The following is a 13761-nucleotide window of genomic DNA, read 5'->3' on the forward strand; positions in this document are numbered from 1 at the left end:
AAAAAATGGAAACTTAAAGTACACAAAAGAAATTCAAGTGAAAAATAAATTAATTGATGAAAACTTAAAAAGAACATACACGAAATTCCGCCGAAAGAAATGGAAAGAAGAATCACCAGGCTTCATCTCCAACATACTCCCTCTGTCCACCAAAAAAACTTCTACTTGCCCTTAAATATTTATCCACGAAATAAACTCCTACTCTGCTTTTTGAACAATTATACCCTCCCTTGCTTTTAAAATTACTACACTTTTACCTATTGGGCCCACTTTACTCTACCATTACTTATTTAATTAGTCTCCCTTAAACTTATTATTATTATTATTATTATTATTATTATTATTATTATTATTATTATTATTATTATTGTTGTTGTTGTTGTTGTTATTATTATTAGAGTTAATATATAAAACTATCCACTTTCATATTGTAAAGATAAAAATTGTCCACTAAGATAAAAATAATAAAAACTGTCCACTTTTTGATTGAAAAGACTGAAATACCCTCCTTTAAATATATGTCCTCTCTCTCTTTCTCTCCATGTACGCATCTTTCTCCTCTCTCATTCTCTTCTCTTTCTCTCCACTCTCTTTCTCTCTCTTCTCCCTCACGCTACACTCACTTCCGCCTTCTCTCTCTCTCTCTCCCTCCCTCCCTCTCTCTAGCTTTGTTAAAATTCATCTGCCACCACCTTTCACTACCGCCGCCGCCTTTCCTTCCTCTGCCTCACCCCCGCCGCCACACTTCCGATGTCGACCTCCGCGAGCGAGCCTACCGCTGCTCGCGCTACCTCCGCGCCGATCGATCGAGCTTTGTCGAATTTCGGAAGAGAAGATAATATGAAGGCGGCGGAGCTAAGGGCCGAGGTTTTGCTGCGGAAACCCTAGATCTGAAGCGGCGTTCTCGGATTCGACGGTGACGTGGTGTTGCGTGGTGGCGCGGAGGCTGGTAAGGATCTGGTGGTTCTGGCGGCGGAGCTCGGCCACCTGCGCCATCAGCTCCTCCATGTGCTTCTGCTTCCGGAGGCGGCTCCGCCGCGCCAACTCTCGGTTGGAGTCTTGTTTGATTGTTCTTAACTTTTCTTCCAAAAATTCTTATTTTCGAAGATTGTTATCCCGAGCTCAAGAATTTTTACAGATTAGAATGGCAGTATGTTATGCATGATAAAGTTAAAGGCCAATTTACAGAAATTATCATGACTCTATTGGATTCTCTATTTTCAAGGCCAATTTGACAGGTATATTGATTCTTATGTAAGGCCAAAATGATTCCATTTATTTGAATGAAGTGGTGCCCAGAAGCTTTTGTTCACAAATTGCGGCGGAAATACTTGATGCAGAATTCGGTATTTGAAATATTTGAAATGAGAACTTTTAATTATTGTAAGAAATAAAATGAGTAATATTTGTTTTAGTGATGATTTGTGGATTTTATTAAAGAGAAACATATTTTGGATAATTGATTAATGTTCTTGAATTCACAATCAAATTTATGAATTCACAACATAATATTCTTGAATTCACGCTCAGATCTATGAATTCACAACTTAATGTTCTTGAATTCACAACCAACTCGATGAATTCACAATTTAATATTCTTGAATTCACAACGAGATTTATGAATTCACAACCAAAATAAATTCTAGTTTTAGTTGTGAATCCAAACATTAAAAACTCAAATTCACAACTATTTGAATTCACAACCAAAATAAATTCTAGTTGTGAATTAAATTCAGGTTGTAAATTCGACTGATTGTGAATTCACAACCAACATAAATCTGGTTGTGAATAAAATTTTGGTTGTGAATTCACAACCAAAAAATTCTAGTTGTGAATTAAATTTGGGTTGTGAATTCGACTGGTTGTGAATTAAATTTTGGTTGTGAATTCGACTAGTTGTGAATTCACAAACAAAAAATTCTGGTTGTGAATTCTCAATTCACAACTAGTGTGAATTCACAACCAAAAAATTTTGGTTGTGAATTCACACTGGTTGTGAATTACGGGATTTTTTAAAGGGGTGATGTAAAGTGGATATTTTTTTAATTTTTAATGTGAAGGGTATTTTGGTAACAGTGGACATTTTTTATCTTTACAATATGAAAGTGGCCATTTAAAAATCCACTCTTATTATTATTGTTATTATCCTTATTGTTATTGTTATTGTCGTTATTGTTATTATTATTATTATTATTATTACTATTATTATTATTATCCTTATTATTATTATTATTATTATTATTATTATTATTATTATTCTTATTATTATTGTTATTGTTATTGTTATTATTATTGTTACTGTCCTTATTATTATTATTATTATTATTATTATTAACCTTATTATTATTATTATCCTTATTATTGTTATTGTTATTCTTCTTATTGTTATTATTATTATTATCCTTATTATTGTTATTGTTATTTTTCTTATTGTTATTATTATTATTATCCTTATTATTATTATTATTATTATTATTATTATTGTTATAGTTATTATTATTATTATTATTATTATTATTATTATTGTTGTTGTTGTTGTTGTTGTTTCTTGTTATTATTATTGTTATTGTTATTGTTATTATTATTCTTATTATTATTCTTATTGTTGTTGTTGTTGTTGTTATTATTGTTATTGTTGTTATTGTTATTGTTATTGTTATTGTTATTGTTATTGTTATTGTTATTGTTATTGTTATTATTAAATTGAGATTTAATATAAAAGAAAAAAGAAAAAACCCCTGAAAGCACAAAGACGCGGACTAAGGGCATAAAGCTCAAAAAGAGAAGGAAAAACTAAGGAGCAAACAACTTAATACATGAAATCATGAAAATCATCCATTTCATCCGACCAACGTCCTTGAACGACTTTATTCATTGCATTCATACTGGGCCTATTGGTAAGGTCGACAACAAACTCCCTTGGTTTGTATCCCATTTCATCCGCATTTCTAAGCCTACTTTTAATGCAGCCTTCCGGAATTGCATGTTGACAAACATGGATTTCATACCTCAATATCGCACGAATTGTTGTCATTTTCCCCCATGAATTGATTGCATATATGTGTTTGTATCCCAATTTTGAGTATTTATGAAGATTTGATTGCTTGGTATAGTTTTGAATATTTTTAGGGCAAATCAAGAGTTGATTGGAGAATTGTGAGAGCATAAGATCGAAGTACGTCTCGAGAGGAATCCATGAGCGTGAACGGCGCCCGAATCAGAACTCGGACGAGGGAGAACGGGGCCGACAAAGTCAGCCGCGCACAGGAGGCCGCGGCCGCGGTGGCGCGTCCGTGGGAAGACACTCGATCGCGGTCACCACCCGCGGCCGCGGGGCGGGACCGCGGGCATCCTCTCCAGCTACAGGGATCCCCCGCGGTCACCACCCGCGGCCGCGGGCTGGGACCGCGGGTCCCCTGACCCTCCCCACGTTTGCCGGCCGCGGGCGCGGGCCAGGACCGCGGGAAAAGAGCGGAGCCTCCCCCAAGTGGGCCCCAGTCGGGTTTTTCAGCCCTTAAACCCCATTTTCCCCCCTTTCCTCTCACCATTCATCATCTCCATCATTCAATACTCATTCCTACCTCCATATCCAAGCCCTAACCCCCATTAATACTCCTTCCTACCTATTTGAAGAAGGCATTGAAGAGGAGAGAGGATTGAAGCAAGCTTCTAAATAGGATTTGATTATTCTTTTCTCTCTCTTTCATTTATGTTTCTCTTTTCATTGGGTATGTTATTGTTGAACATGATAGGCTAAATTTCTCTTTGATTTGGGGATTAGGCTAGATGATTATTGTAATGGATTGATTATTTGTGCTCAATATAAATCTTGTTTGTTCCTTTGCACTTTATCTTTTCAAACCCTTGATTTATTCTTGTATGGTTTGTTGGCCACATTCTATACTTTCCTAATTTGCAATTTGAATCGGGAGAGAATAATTGCAATAGATAAGGTGTTTGAAACATATCAATTCGATTACCGGGAGGTTGAGAGTTGGGTGAGAGTATGTCGATCTTTGTGTGCTTTTGGGAGTTATAGGTTAGAAGTTGACCGGGGACGGCAACTATGACCCGTAATCTACCGTTCTAGTCGTCCGGAAGGGGGCTAGAACTAGTTGAGAGATCACTCTAGATAATTAGGATCGTCAAGATTAGTATTGAGTTATAATTGAAGTCCTTTGCTTAATCATCGATGCCTAGTCCCTAAATCGCTTTAATCGTCTTATTAATCCACTTTGCTTATTTGATTTTTATTTGTCTTTGCACTTGTTAAGTATTTAGTTAGATAATCAAACCAATCACTCAATTGTTTAGTCTAAATAGTCTAGTAAAATGAATTAGGATAATCACTAGATTGAACTACTAATCCTTGTGGGATACGACCTTGCTTCCATATATTACAACTACCCGTATACTTGCGGCGTGGTGAAAATATTAGCGAACAAGTTTTTGGCGCCGTTGCCGGGGATTAGTTTAGTTTCATTACTTGTGATATTTTGCTTCATTGTGCTTAACTACTTTAGACATTTTACTTGCTTTAATTTTTGTTTTCTATTTTAAGATTGTGATTTGACTCTTTGTTCTTGTTGGTTGATAGGTAGTGTATGAACACAAGGTCTAAGGGTGCACCTCTTATACCTATAGACCTTGAGGTTGAAGCTTTTTGCCGACACAACAAAGCAAGAACAAGAAGAGATAGAGAGTTGGAGGAAGTTATGGCGGAAAATCACGACTTAATCCGTCAACTCCAAAGGCAATTGGAGGACATGCAAGGGCAAATCAATGAGCAAGAGGCTCAAAGGAATGCACCACCACCACCACCTATTAGCAATATGTTCCAACCCGTTGTCCAACAAGGAGGGGTGCATGCCCCGAGAATCAACGCCAACAATTTTGAGCTCAAGCCGGCCCTCATAAATATGGTACAACAAAACCAATTCGCCGGTCTTTCCCAAGATGACCCGAATGGACATCTTGGAAACTTCTTGGAGATATGCGGCACCATCAAGATAAATGGAGTCCCGGAGGATGCCATTCGACTTCGACTCTTCCCCTTTTCGCTAAGGGGCATGGCCAAGACATGGTACCAATCTTTAGAGGGTGGTTCTATCACTACACGGGAGAACATGGCTCAAAAGTTTCTCAACAAGTTCTACCCTCCGGGTAGAACCATGAAGATGAAGAAGGACATAGTCCAATTTCACCAATTTGATGGAGAATCCTTCTACGAAGCTTGGGAGAGATTCAAAGAGATGCTAAGGAAGTGCCCTAACCATGGTTTAGATCAAAACACAATCATTTGTGTATTCTACACCGGGTGTAGTGGTGAGATGCAAAGAGACATGAATGCATCGGCCAATGGAGCATTGTTGGAGAAAAGCCACGCGGAGGCCGCTCACATCATAGAGAACTTGGCCACCAATTTCCATCAATTCACAACAGAGAGGATCATCTTGAAGAAGGTGGCGGCTACAACAAGCTCGGATCCGATAGCTCTTTTGACGGCTCAATTGACCGCCATGAATAGCAAGATTGATGCTATATCAATGTCAAGGGTAGAGCCCGTGGTTGAAGAACAAACTAGCTTCGAGGATGTGAACTACATCAACAACAACAACAACCGAGGCTATGCGAACTTCCGGCCCCAACAACAAGGTGGCTACCAAGGGCAAGGGCAATACACTCAAGGATTCCAACCTAACCGCCACCCTAACCTCTCCTATAGCAATCCAAACAATTTCTTGCAACCACCGCCCGGATTTGCGGTGAGCCATGGCATGATCAAGGAAGAGAAGAAGCTCAACCTTGAAGAAATATTGATGAAGTTCATGACCACGACTCAAGCTCACATGACAAGAACGGATGAGAAGTTAGAGGCTCAAGCCAAGCAATTGAAAATGCTTGAGATACAAGTGGGACAAATTGCCGAGTCTATAAACAATCAACGCCAACAAGGGCAATTCCCAAGCAACACAATCGTGAATCCTAAGGAGCATTGCAAGGCCATTGCTCTAAGGAGTGGGACAACATATGAAGAGCCCAAGATGCCCGACGAAGAAGATAGAAGTGGTGTTGTGGTTGAAGTTGGAGATGGCAACCCTTCCAAGAAAAAAGGAGATAGAGGAAAGAAGAAGGAGGTGTACGTGGCTCCACCACCTTATTGCCCACCAATCCCTTTTCCTCAAAGACATCAAAAGAAGAATGTGGAGAATGAATTCTCCAAGTTTCTTGAGATTTTTCGAAAGGTGCACATCAACATCCCACTTGTTGAAGCTTTGAAACAAATGCCCTCCTATGCAAAGTTCCTAAAGGAGGTCATATCAAACAAGAGGAAGATGGGAGAGAATGAGACGGTCAATCTAACCGAAGAATGTAGTGCCGTTCTCCAAAGAAAAATCCCCACCAAGATCAAGGACCCCGGGAGCTTCACAATCCCTTGTGATATTGGGAATGATCGTTTTGGGAAAGCTTTGTGTGATTTGGGAGCAAGTATAAATTTGATGCCGCTCTCAATCTTCAACAAGCTAGAGATTGGCACCATCAAGCCAACCACAATTGCCCTTCAAATGGCGGATCGTTCCGTTTCTTATCCAAAGGGGATAGTAGAAGATGTCCTAGTGAAAGTCAACAATTTCATTTTCCCGGTGGACTTTGTTGTTTTGGATATGGTGGAAGACAAAGATGTGCCTTTGATTCTTGGGCGCCCTTTCTTGGCAACGGGGAGAGCCCTCATTGATGTTGCTAAGGGCGAACTCACCCTTAGAGTGAATGATGAGAGCTTCACATTTTCAATCCACAAGGCTCTCAAGTACAAGGAGGAAGAAGAAGAAAGGAGGGTTGATGAATGCAAGATGATGCAAGTGATAGAGTCTTGCATCAACATGGAGGAGTACCACACCTACAACAATCCAATGGACACTTGCCTCCTAAACCCTCTATTCTCTTTTGTTGATAATAATGAGTTTAATGCTTCAAACTTATTTGTTGAGACTAATGAAATGAACTTTGTGCAGAAAATTTCGCAAGGAGAGGCATGTTTCTTGGACTTGAGGAATGGAGAGCCGAAAGATGAAGGAGTGGAGAAGAAGACTCCTAGCTTGGAGTTAAAACCTCTCCCCGAACACTTGAAATACGCCTTCCTTGGTGAGGATGAGGCGTATCCGGTAATCGTATCATCCTACCTTTCTCCTCAAGAGCTTGATCAATTACTAAATATTTTGAGGAAGTATAGGTCCGCTATAGGATGGTCAATTTCCGATTTAAAAGGGATTAGCCCATCCATTTGCATGCATAGGATCTTGATGGAAGATGATTTTAAACCTAGGAGGCAAGGTCAAAGACGGTTGAACCCTATTATGCAAGAAGTAGTAAGAAAAGAAGTTCTCAAATTGCTAGATGCGGAAATTATTTTTGCTATTTCGGATAGTGAGTGGGTTAGTCCCACTCAAGTTGTTGCTAAGAAGGGGGGGATAACCGTTATAAAAGATGAGCATGATGAGCTAATTGCAACTAGGTTAGTAAATGGTTGGAGGATGTGTATTGACTATAGGATGTTGAACACCGCTACTAGAAAAGATCACTTTCCTCTTCCTTTTATTGACCAAATGCTTGATAGATTGGCGGGGTATGAATTTTATTGTTTTCTTGACGGGTACTCCGGGTATAATCAAATCATGATTGCTCCGGAGGACCAAGAAAAGACCGCTTTCACTTGTCCTTATGGCATTTTTGCTTATAGACGCATTCCGTTTGGTCTTTGCAATGCCTCCGCTACTTTTCAACGTTGCATGATGGCTATTTTCCATGATTTAATTGAAAATGTAATGGAAGTTTTTATGGATGACTTTTCCATCTTTGGCAATTCTTTTGATCATTGTCTCCATAATCTTTCTATTGTGTTGCAAAGGTGTGAGGAAACTAACCTTGTGTTGAATTGGGAAAAATGTCATTTTATGGTTAGGGATGGAATTGTGCTTGGACACAAGGTCTCTAAAGCCGGATTGGAGGTGGATCGAGCAAAGATAGTGGCTATTGAGAAGCTTCCACCACCATCCAATGAGAAAGCCGTGAGGAGCTTCCTTGGGCATGCCGGGTTCTATCGAAGATTCATCCAAGATTTCTCAAAGATCGCCAAACCCTTGTGTCACCTTCTTGAAAAAGATGCAAAGTTCAACTTTGATAAAGATTGTTTGGTGGCCTTTGAGAAACTCAAAAAGGCTTTGGTGAGTGCTCCCATCTTGATCACACCGGATTGGTCACAACCGTTTGAGCTCATGTGTGACGCAAGTGACATCGCCGTCGGGGCCGTGTTGGGGCAAAAGAAAGACAAGCTATTTAGAGTCATCTACTACGCTAGTAGGACTCTAGATAAGGCTCAATCAAACTACACCGTCACGGAAAAGGAACTTTTGGCGGTTGTGTATGCCTTCGACAAATTCCGCTCCTACCTTATTGGCACAAAATCCATTGTTCACACCGACCATGCGGCCATTCGGTATTTGTTTGAAAAGAAAGATGCCAAGCCGAGGTTGATAAGGTGGATCCTTCTCCTTCAAGAGTTTAATATTGAAATTCGAGATAGGAGAGGATGTGAAAATGTTGTGGCGGATCACCTTTCAAGACTTGAGAATCCCGTGGAAGGGGAAAATGCAAATGTGCCCATCAATGAGAACTTTCCCGATGAGCAAATCTTGCAAGTCAAAGCCCACACCCCATGGTATGCGGATTACGTCAACTATCTTGCATCCTGCATTCATCCACCACCTGAGTTGAATCGTTACCAAAGAAAAAAATTCTTTCATGATGTGAAATTCTTCTTTTGGGATGAGCCGTTCTTGTATCGACGATGTCCCGACACCATCATCCGACGGTGTGTACCCGAAGAGGAATGGGGAGCTATTATGAGGGAGTGTCATTCTTTCCCAAGTGGAGGGCACTTTGGCACCAACCGAACCGCTTTTAAGGTGCTTCAAAGTGGCTTCTATTGGCCGACTATCTTCAAGGATTGCCACTCATTTATTTTGAGTTGTGATCAATGCCAAAGAATGGGAGGAATTTCAAAGAAGCACGAGATGCCCCTTAACAATGTGATTGAAGTTGAGCTCTTTGACGTATGGGGCATAGATTTTATGGGCCCATTCCCAATGTCTTTCGGCTTCCAATACATTTTGTTGGCCGTGGAGTATGTTTCAAGATGGGTGGAAGCAATTCCTACTCAAACCAATGACTCCAAAGTGGTGATGAAGTTCCTCCAAAAGAATATCTTGACAAGGCATGGAATTCCAAGGGCCTTGATAAGCGACGGAGGATCCCACTTTTGCAACAAGTGGATGGAAGGCCTTCTCAAAAAGTACGGGGTGAAGCATAGAGTGACAACGGCTTATCATCCCCAAGCAAATGGTCAAACCGAGTTGGCAAACCGGGAGATTAAACAAGTACTAGAGAAGACGGTGAATGAGAGCCGGAAGGATTGGTCTCTCTTGCTTGATGACGCACTTTGGGCATATCGAACGGCGTACAAGACACCGCTTGGCATGTCACCATACCAACTTGTATACGGGAAGTCATGTCATCTCCCCGTAGAGTTAGAGCACAAGGCATATTGGGCGGTCAAAAAGCTCAATTTTGATTTCAAGAAGGCCGGCCAAGCTAGAGTCTTTCAACTCAATGAGTTGGATGAATTTCGAAGTGAGGCATTTGCAAGCTCAAGCCTCTACAAAGAAAGGACCAAGAGGTTTCATGATAAGATGATCCACAAACGGGAATTTGCACCCGGGGATGAGGTCCTTCTCTTCAATTCCCGCCTTTCACTCTTTCCGGGAAAGCTCAAGTCAAAATGGTCGGGCCCATTCCTCATCAACAAGGTCTCCTCCAATGGAGCTATTGAATTGAAGGGCAACGACGGACGCACTTTTGTGGTGAATGGCCAACGCATCAAGGCATATTTTCGAGCCGAGCCACGATATGAAGTGTCCGTCATCATACTCGCCGAACCAAGGACATGACACGATCATGAAGACATCGAGCTCACGACGTTAAACTAAGCGCTAGTTGGGAGGCACCCCAACAAGGTATCTTTTCATTTTTGCAAGTTCAATAAACACACACATACATAGGTATTTATATATTCATCTATGTATATATTTATATATGTGTGTGGGTTTCTTTTGATTTGTGATTTTAATTCCCTTTATTGAAAAAAAAAATTGAGAAAAACGTTTTAAAATTTGAATTTTCGAAGGAGGGCACGTCCAGGGAGCCCGCGGTCACCACCCGCGGCCGCGGGGTGGGACCGCGGGCGATGTGCGCGATTCCAGGGGTGTCCCGCGGTCACCACCCGCGGCCGCGGGCGGGACCGCGGGCCTCCTGGCCCGGCGTTGACCTACTTTGACTCGGGTTTTTAACCCCTTTTTCACCTTTTTTTCCTCACTTTTCACTCTCTACTCACACACCCACGAAATTACACACTCTTCCTCCCCACTTTCACTTCCAAATCCAACTACAAGGTATGTTTTACTTACTCTCATTCCTTCATTCTTACATTCTAAGCATGATTTAGAAGTTTTTTACCGATTATTTTGTGATATTTTGCATTCTACATGTTTGTATGCAATTAGGGCTCAAAATTGGGATTTTTCCTACATTGTGCTACATTGTTGAATTGATGCCTTTAATTGCTTCTATACATGTCTAGGATGATGGGTCTTTCATTTATTTACAATTTAATCGGTGAATTTATGCTTAATTGACGTTATTGCTTAAGAATTTGCTTGTGTTGGGTGTAGATAAATGTCTAAGTTTGGGGGGGGAGATTTTGGTGATTGTGGGCTTGATTTTGACGCTATGTGTTGTTGTGAGATGCATTGTGATAGTGTGATAAATTTATGTGCTTTTAGAATAAGAATTCGCCCGTTTCCCGGGCTAATTTGCTTAGTTAAGTTGATAGTTAAGTTGTTTTCTAGTATCTTATTGTTGTCATTGTTGTGTCAAATAAAGACTCACACTTGGTTTTGTAGGCACCTTTTGCTATGGCACCACGTGTAACAAAGGGCAAGGGAAAGGGGAAGGCCAGTACCTCCCGCGCCGATGAGGTGACTATCACTCGGCACAATCCTCAATTCTATGGGATTCAACTTCCTACTCCGGACTCCCGCGAACGTTGGGAGCAACTTTGTGCCATTCCTCATCGGCAATGCCGGTATATTTGCTCGGAGACTATCGAGGCCATGGGAATAGCCGAAGACATTTGGTCTTTGGCGGATAGAGGCGGATGGCGGCGAGTAATCACCGGGGGATGGTTAGCACACCGAGGGCTCACTCTTGAGTTCCTCTCCACATTAAAGCTCATCAAGTCCAATGGAGCTCCATCAAAAATCTCTTTTCAACTCGGGAATGAGCCCAGAGAGCTGACTATTGATGAGTTGGACGAGATTTTGGGTTGCCCCCAAGGAGGAGCATACGCCGATGGGGTAGAGTTCAATCCCACCCATATGTGGAAACGATGTTACTTTCGAGGCGTGGAAGAGCTTAGAGGCTATGACTCCAAGCGGTCAAAGGCGGCATCATTGCGCAACCCGGCTATCCGCCTTACCCAACGGGCCTTCGGGTTCACTTTCCTAGGTCGGGAGAATATGGGCTTTTGTCGGTCGAATGAGCTCTTACTCATTCAAGGTGCCCTCACTAACATCTCCTTATCTATTGGGTGTCTTTTGGCCGACCAATTCGAATCTCAAGCTCACACAAGAGGGGGCAAAATCTGCATTGGAGGCATGATCACCCCTATAGCGACGCATCTTGGGGTGGCTATTCAAGAAGACCCCATCTCCCGTGACATCCTCCTCGACCGACGTTGCCTAGTGCAACAACACTTTCTCGCCTCCGGGAGACGGCTTTTGTGGATCCTCAAGGGCGACAACGGCAATGTGTACTTCCCATTGCCCAATCCGGCCCTTACCACCATCATGGGCCCCGGGGAGGCCGCTAACCTAGGCATGCGTAAGCCCGCCCACTTTGCCGCCACCATTGCTCACCTCCAAGACGCACATGCACAACAACACGCCCCCGAGGGCGAGGAGGAAGAGCAAGCATATGAACAAGGTGGTGAGATACCTCAACCACCCCCGGCGTATCCAGGGTTGGGTGCTGGATTTGAGGATAGGATGATGGGTCGCTTTGACACCTTCCAAGCCGCCAACATGGCCCGTTTTGATGCAATCCAAGAAGAGCAAAGAAGGCAATATGAAGCCTTCTTGCAATACCAAGAGGAGGAACGGCGCCGCTATGAGGAGCACATGCGCCACTTCCATGCCTTCCATGGCCCCTTTCCGCCGCCGTAGCTGTGCCCGTACCGTTGTGAGTCCGAGCCAACTTATCCTTCTCTTTTCCTCCAACCTCATTTCCACTTTGTGTGAAATAAGTTTGGGGGGGAGGGGGAAGATGGATTAGTTGTCTCGTTTATCTTGTGTTTTTGCATGTTTTGTTTTTATTTTGTTTTTGTTATGTTTTGAATAATTGAAAGACTTTTTGATGTTTTGATTTTTGTTGGGATAATTGTAACAAATTTTGTGAGGATGATTTGTTTGTTATTGGGCTTATGATATGATTATGCTTTTGAAAAGAAATTGTTATGTGTCACTTGTCGATTTTGCATGAAGAGTTTGAACTTGTGACGATGAGCTAAATATTATACCTCCAAGAACTTGAAAATGAAAATGAGCTTGTGAGAATTGAGCCTTTGATTGTCATACATTTACAATCTCATTTTGTTCTTGAGTGTAAATCATTTGAGCATGTGTGTTGATCTCTAGAACTTGTCATGAGTCCTCTCTTGAAAATAAAAGTAGATGTGTTATTAATATTGAAGTGATTTAAGGCCATCTTTGTTAGCCACTTAACTCAAATTGTGTCCAAATTCTCATATGATCCTAGTTTACCCCTTTTGTGCCTTGTAGCCTTTCTTTGAATAACCAATGATAAAGGGGTAGAACCTAAAGTGTTAGTGGTTGCTTTGATGAAGAAAAGTTTGGGAAATGATTGAAAGTGCTTATCAAGCTTTGATTAAGTGAAAATCACTAGTCCCCTATGAGCTCAAAAAGAAAAAGAAAAAGAAATGAAAATGAATGTGAATAAAAGAGCATAAAGGGGAGTGATTTGCCTTTTGAATCATGGCCATGATAGATATCACTAAGGATGAAAAGATGAAATGTAGGGATTTTGGTTTATGTTCGATAAGAGAAATAGTGAAGTCGATTTGTTCATTATGATTATTTTTGATCGTGGGATGAGTCACTTTGCCTAAAAACTACTCACCTTACCAAAGAACCCTCATTACAACCCAAGGAAAGCCCTTTTTGATCTTTATTTATAACACATTGAAGTATAGAGAGTTAGGATAAATGGCAAGCTTATGGAAGACTGCATACATGATTCAATGTGAGTGCAAACACTTCCAATCTAAACACTTGAGAGTTGAGTGCATAATTGAAACATCCACCTTTGTGAGGATTCAAGTTTGGAGGCCATAATATTGAACTCTTCATCACTTGTGATATCTTCAAATGCATGTCTACTTGTGATACATTTGTGAAATAATCTTGAAATTTGAAGCCCCTTTGAAATAACATCAATTCATGCTTACATGTTTGTTTACTTTTATTTCTTTCTTTTTGTCGTTTGGGGACAAACAACACTTTAAGTTTGGGGGGTTGACAAACATGGATTTCATACCTCAATATCGCACGAATTGTTGTCATTTTCCCCCAT

General features: G+C 41.2%; 1 non-coding gene across 1 annotated transcript; it reads right to left on the reverse strand.

Moving 5' to 3' along the window:
- Nucleotides 1-5174: 5174 nt before the first annotated feature.
- Nucleotides 5175-5281, reverse strand: LOC130987312 (small nucleolar RNA R71). Its single transcript, XR_009089700.1, has one exon. It is a non-coding gene; the product is annotated as a small nucleolar RNA R71 (small nucleolar RNA).
- Between the last annotated feature and the right edge of the window lie 8480 nt (nucleotides 5282-13761).

Source organism: Salvia miltiorrhiza, chromosome 5 (genome assembly GCF_028751815.1).
Source record: "Salvia miltiorrhiza cultivar Shanhuang (shh) chromosome 5, IMPLAD_Smil_shh, whole genome shotgun sequence".
In the NCBI taxonomy this organism is placed as follows: Eukaryota; Viridiplantae; Streptophyta; class Magnoliopsida; order Lamiales; family Lamiaceae; genus Salvia; species Salvia miltiorrhiza.